The sequence below is a fragment of the Pteropus medius genome, unplaced genomic scaffold (assembly GCF_902729225.1).
Source record: "Pteropus medius unplaced genomic scaffold, Ma_sr-lr_union100, whole genome shotgun sequence".
Classification (NCBI taxonomy): Eukaryota; Metazoa; Chordata; class Mammalia; order Chiroptera; family Pteropodidae; genus Pteropus; species Pteropus medius.
The window spans coordinates 672,080-678,411 of NW_024351646.1; the positions used below are offsets into that span (position 1 = coordinate 672,080).

The 6,332-nt window shown below is 45.8% G+C and overlaps 1 protein-coding gene across 3 annotated transcripts in view; it reads left to right on the forward strand.

Moving 5' to 3' along the window:
* Nucleotides 1–6,332, forward strand: part of SLC38A5 (solute carrier family 38 member 5) — a 46,919-nt gene that overhangs the window by 31,558 nt on the left and 9,029 nt on the right. Inside the window, exon 1 of one of the 3 annotated variants that reach the window (XM_039843762.1) lies at nt 6,173–6,219. The exons of 1 other annotated variant lie outside the window; for it this stretch is intronic. The gene's annotated coding sequence lies outside the window, so the exon portion shown is untranslated. Of the gene's footprint in view, nt 1–6,172; nt 6,220–6,287; nt 6,304–6,332 lie in introns of those variants that run through there. One more of the 3 variants, XM_039843763.1, reaches the window with a different exon arrangement.

Sequence of the window (6,332 nt, forward strand, 5' to 3'; positions counted from 1 at the left end):
ACAAAACCCTATACATCACCACCCAGTACACAAGCAAATATAATAATGGAAACATTTATTATAGGGTTTACCACGTGCCAGGCACTATTCTAAGTGCTCTCAGTGGTGTGCTGGTAAATGCTTAATAACTGGCTCTTTGAGAGAGAGGGTGGGGAAACCCTGATTCCAAACATTTACCTATTTCCATGGTTTATACACTGTCATCTTGATAGATTTCAAGTTGCCAATATGTAGTCATGGAACAGTTCAGAAGAGATGCAGTACCGAACCATTATGTAATATTTCTACCATACAGTGAAAATAGGGGTAAATGACCTCAAGAACATAGAGAATAGTGAAATGTAGTAAAATAATAAGTGATGAGTTTTGAATATCATCTTCTAAAAATATAATGTATTTAATTGTAAGTTTATATCATTTCATTTTTAACAACAGCTATGTTTAACAACCAGTTCACAAAATTCCTGAAAATTGAATAAGCAATCTGCAAACCTGTATAACTAGGCTCTAGCGCATGGCTGAATCCTTTCCTGAAACCAATTTTACTGTAGGCTAATTGATATAAACAAGAGTTAAGTTCCTACGGCATATTTCTGGTCACAAAAACATCACTAAACTTCTAAATAAAGACCCCCAAACACTTCTAATATTAAACATAGAAATATTAAACATTTGAGAAAGATTAATAAAAATAAGTAAGGTAATTATTTTCTAACCCACTTATTCCAGTTCAGGGTGGCAGGTGACTGGAACCTATCCTGACAGCTCAGGGTATAAGATGAAACCCAACCCTAGACAAGATGTTCTTCCGTTGCAGGGCACACTCACATACATACCCACACTCACTCAGACTGGGAAAATTTAGACATGTCAATTTGCCTAACATGCACAACTTTGGAATGTGGGAGGTCAGTGGAGTACCCAGAGAAAACCCATGAAGACATGGGGAAACATGCAAATTCCACAAAGTGGCTGGGGATCAATTAATTTTTTTTCTCATCAATGGTATCACAAAAGGACATTATTCGAGGACCAGCTATATATTATTATATTAGGTATATAAACATATATGCTATTTAATATGTATGTGATTATATAGAAATATATTAATATATTAATATTTACTAGTATATAAATTACATATTATTGATTAAATATAATAAATATAAATGTGCTATTATATGTAAGGAAATATATAATAGTATATATTTATGCATTTTGTATAGTGTATATATAAAATATTTTATATATATAAATGCATGTGCTGATATGTATAAATATGCTGGTATCTATCTATATACATTTACTTACTAAAGTAGCTGTACTAAATATAAATATACTATTAAATAGGTTAATATATAATGTTATGCCAGGTGGTGATAAAAGCTATGAAGAATAATAAGGTAAGGCGAAAGGGATGGAAAGTAACAGAGGGATTGAATTGCTATTTCAGACAGTGTGGTCAGGGAAGGCATCTCAGAGGAAGTGACATTTTAGTTGAGACCTGAAGGGGAGTACAACCTAGGAATATTTGGAGGAAGAGCATTCCAGGTAGAGGGAACACCAAGTGCAAAGACCCCAAAGTAGGAACAAGCTTGGCAAGTATTTAAAGAACTAAACGATTTATTCATCATTCCTTAGAAATGTGAGCTTCATTAGACAGAGATTTCTGTTCTGTCTTGTTCACTGCTACTTCCCAGGCACCTAGAATAGGGTCCAGCACACAGTGGGTGTTAGATGTTTGTTGAATCCACCCTTTTGTTGCTCTGTTCATTCTTTCCTGCATTTATTTGGGGCCCCGGGAGGGGTACACAGATGGTAGACATAGACAGAGACACAAAGAGACACTTGGAGTCCCCAAGAGCCAGGGAGGAAGCAAAGGCTTGTCAGGGGAGCTGAAGGGCCTTGTGGGGGTGGTGGGAACACAGCTGCCTGCAGAAATGAGCAAGTTTTTCAGCCATCAGCCGCTTTTCCACTGAGAGGAGGGGGTGCTAGGCATTGGAGGCCCATGTTCACCTGGTGGGACGCTTCACACATCCTGTTTTCTTGCCTCTCACAAAGAGGATGTTTAATTTTTTACAAAGAAACTTGCTTCCTCCAGCAGGGCCAGGGGATTGGGGGATAGGAACCAGGCTCTGAACTCCCCAGGCTCTTCCTGAAGTAGGGTGTCGGCCTGCAGCTCTCACCCAGCACCCCACTGAGTGGATAGGTGTCCTCCCCTCAGCCTTCTGAAGAGGTCAAGGAGGGGGAAGATGCCAGGTCAGCTCTGTACTGGAGGGCAAATCACCGCTAGAGGAATAGACTGGGGTGATCCAGGCACAGAGGACTGGACACTTATTCAAAAAGCCTTGTTGCCCTGGGGCTGCTTTGAGGGACAGAAGAGTTACTCAGTGAGGGGTCTGCATGAAAGTGAGATTAGAATCCCAAATGCAGTCAGTGAGAGGCTGCTTTCATAGCCAAAAAGAATTCATTAATCCCTTCCACAAATACGTTATTGAGCAATTAGTGTATGTCAAACATTGTTCTAAGTGCTTTTTACCTGTATTCATTCAATCTTCCCAATGGCCCTATGAGTTAGGCATTATCACGCCCTGGGGGAAGCTGAGACTGTCAGGTTTCAGAACTTGCTCCAGGCCACACAACTAATGAGTGGCAGAGCTGGGAAAGCTCACGCCGTTAACTGTTTTGCTCTGTGGCTCCCTACCCTGAAGGCTTCTGAGAAGTAACCCGTTTTAATGAAAAGCAGGGGTCTGCTTGGAAGAACTGACAAGAACCCAAACTGACTTTTAAGAGCCTCAATAAGAATCTCAAATGTCACCCAAGGGTCTGCTTCCAACAAAAGTCTTATATGACCCTGAGAAAGGGCCCTACCATGATGAACTAATAAAACTTTCTTATCCCTGGCACAGCCTCAAGGTCTAGGTCAAGCTTAAAGACATCTGTTCCTTTCAAAGTAGACTTCCCTCTGCAGCCAGATTTCACTTTCCCTTTGTGTTCCCTCCTACCAGCATATGTTGAGCACCTGCTATTTGCAGTCCACTCTGCCTGACTTCTCCTGCAACTTAGTTCACTATGGGATGCAGAGTTGGATGAAGGTTTGTCCCTCCCCTAGAAGAGTTCACTTGGCAGAAATATACATAACAATGATGATAATATGACACTTGATAAGTGGCATTTATTGAACACCTGCTGTTTGTCTTTTGGCCCTGTGCTGGGCAATGTTGGAGGGCCAGGAAGGCCCTGGGAGGGGAAGGTAGTGATCAGAGCAGGAGGCTATTGCCGGGAGGTGGTGAATGGGAGGTATCTGTGTTTTGTCCAAGGTACACTAGTTCTTTGGACAGGACACTTCAGATTTTTCTTGACATCTAGACACCTGCCTAGCTCTCCCTCTCCTTAGCCACCTGGGCCAAGGCCTCTGCTGACAGGTGTCTCTTTTCCTAACCTGCCTGTAGCATGGATGTTAATGGTTCTGGGGGGAGGAGGAGAGAGACATCAGAGTAGGCCGGATAGACAGGGTAGTGTGAGTGTGTGTGTGTGTGTGTGTGTGTGTGTGTGTGTGAATACCCCAAATGCATCTCATCTGCCTGTACATGTTCTCAGCTACAAACACACATATGTGTGCTCCACATGTGTCTTCCTATGTAAACTGCCTGGTTGTATCTTGTATCTATGCCTCTCTAATTTGTGTGTTTCCTTTTTGGCTTCAGTGTGTGTCCATACTGTCTGCTTGGGCAATTCATCCATATGGGGCCATGTGTGTGTGTATGTCTGTGTGTGTTCCTTAGGTGTTTATGTGTCTCTTTTGTAATGCTTGTGGATATGTTTATCTCTTCTGTGAATGTGTCTCCTATGTATGTGTCTTTCTTCTTTGCCATTGTGCTTTTGTCTCTCCTTGGTAAGTAGCTGTAAATGCGTATGCCCTATAGGTGTTTCTTTTGGTGCTATTGTATGCGTACTATCTGGTTCTCCTGTTTCCTCTTCATGCAGCTTTAGGTGTATTTTCTACATATCCTCTTTGTAACAATAGGAAGAGTACTCTCTGCATTCTGCTTTTCCTGATTGAGCACCTGTCTATGCGTTCTCCACGTGTTTCTTCTTTGACTTGATTCGTGAATAGCTGTGCGTATACATGGCTATCTGCAGTCATCTGCTTAAAGGCAGATGTGTGAGTGTCTGTGACCGTGGCTTAACTGTCTGTACAATCGTGTCTGCTGTGAGTACCTCCTTCTGTGACCAGAACTGGATGTGGTTGCATATGGTCGCAAGTTCATATATGAGTGGAAATGCGGAGAATTATCATTATAAAGCCTGAATTTGGACTTTGGCCTCTAGGGCCATCTGAATCTGGAAGCGTGTACGGGAGACACTGGGCCTGTGTATAATGTTGGCTGTATGAAATCAGATTTGTCTGTGTACTTTGTGTGTGGCTGTGAGTCTGTGTGTGATTTGCCTGGTGGTTCTCTTGGGTGTGGTTGTGAGTCTGTGGGTAGTGATGTCAGTGAATCTACAGTGGCTTGGTATGACCCTATTTCTGTGTCACTCTGTGTTCTCCGGGTGGGGTCTGAGGCTGTGGGTGATGATGCCTGTAAGATTAAGTCACCTTGTGCAGCTGTGAGTGTGTGACTACCATGGCCTGGGCTCTCTGTGTGTAGTCTGTGTGTGTTCATATCTGTCAGCCTGTATTTTCTGTGTGCGGCTGTGAGTCTGCACACAAATTTGTTTGTACCTCTGTGAGTGATGGTGAGTCTGCCTCCATCTCTGAGCCCCTGGATGATGCTGTGATCCTCGAGTATGCATGAATCTCTTTCCTGGGGAAAGCACACGCCCATCCCCTGCCCTTCTCCAACTGCGAGTAGGGTGGGGGCATCTAGGCTAGCTTTGAAGCTCCAGCCAGCCCTTGGCCTTTCCGGGAATTCTGTGCTCCCTGTGGGGGGTGGGCAGACCGGTGGAGGGGCCGGACAGAGACCTCCTGTCCACCTGAGCCTCAAGCAGCCCAGCTGAGTTGGGCCTGGACTGTAAGTCCACTCTGCCTGACTTCCTCCTTGCAGAAGAACCACTCCTTGCCTGGGACAGACATGCCTGTCACATGCCTGGATGTGAGTGAACAGACACAACCCCGTATAAGACAGACAGACAGGCAGACAGACAGTGGGGCTTCTCAGTTAGGGTGTGGACAGGCCTCACCCAATGTCTGGGCTGGGTCCATGACTTCAGGGTGTGCCTAGTTTGCAGACAGCAGCATCCACACTCTCCACCCAACCACAAATGCCCTCTCTTCTCTCTGGGGACCTCCAAAATCTATGGTCCTCTCTTGGCCAGGTTGTCTGAGGTCATCTTATAGTGGCCTGGCTGTTTCTATCCCTGCACCTGTCCCATTGCTGTCACCAGATCTGTCCATCTACCTTGTCTGTCCCTCTGCCTAATCTGACTTTCTCTATCTGTTGTCATCTGTCTCTCCAGGTGTCCCTCTGCCTCAGTCACTCCCTGTGCTCCCTTGTTTCTCTGGGCTGGTGTGTCTGTTCCCAGCCTCTGTCTGGGAATGTGTCTGGCTATGTCCACCTGTCTACCTGCCAGTTGTGTTTCCTGTTTATTACTGGGCCTTACTGCCTGTTGCCTTCCTCCGGGTGCTTGCATGGGCCTACCCTCTGTTTTTGAATCTGTCTGTAGTCTCTTTCTCTCCTTGAGTGCCCCTCTGTCTTTCTACTACTTCACCACACTATCTGTCCTCTCTGTTGTCTGTCCTCTTGCCTGCCTGTCTTTGTCACTGTTTCTCTTACTATCTGTAGCTCCTCTCTGCATATCTTCCCTCTTTCCATCCTATCTCGCTGTGTAAATGACCCCTGAGGCAGTTCCTTCTGCCTTCCTGTCTCTCTTGCTGGGTGTGGATCTACTCCTTCAATCTATCTTCCCCCTCTCAACTAAGACGCACACACACCTCCACGTGGGTCCAGATGAGGGGGGGCGCCCGCCTTCCCCAACTACTTCCCCAACTCAGAGCCAGAAGGAGGGAAACTGAGTTAAAATTAAAACTTCTCAGAAAAAAAAATATCCGCGGGCCGCTGGCCCGCGGGCTGTGCTGATTAGCTACCGAGCAAGTGCCGTGGCGCTGATTGGCCACTGGGTGGGGCGGGGGGCAGGGGCAGGGTCCAGTGAGTGGCAGCCGCGCCAGCCTTGGGTTCCAGGAGCCCTGTCGCTTCTGGAGCTGAGAAGAGCAGGGAGGTGAGGAGGAACTCCTGGCCGGGGCGAGGAGGGGGCTTCAGAGACCTCGAGACATGAGTGGCGGTCCTGGGAAGGGACTCAGGGGTTTCCTGGAGACCTTTTTAGCATTATTG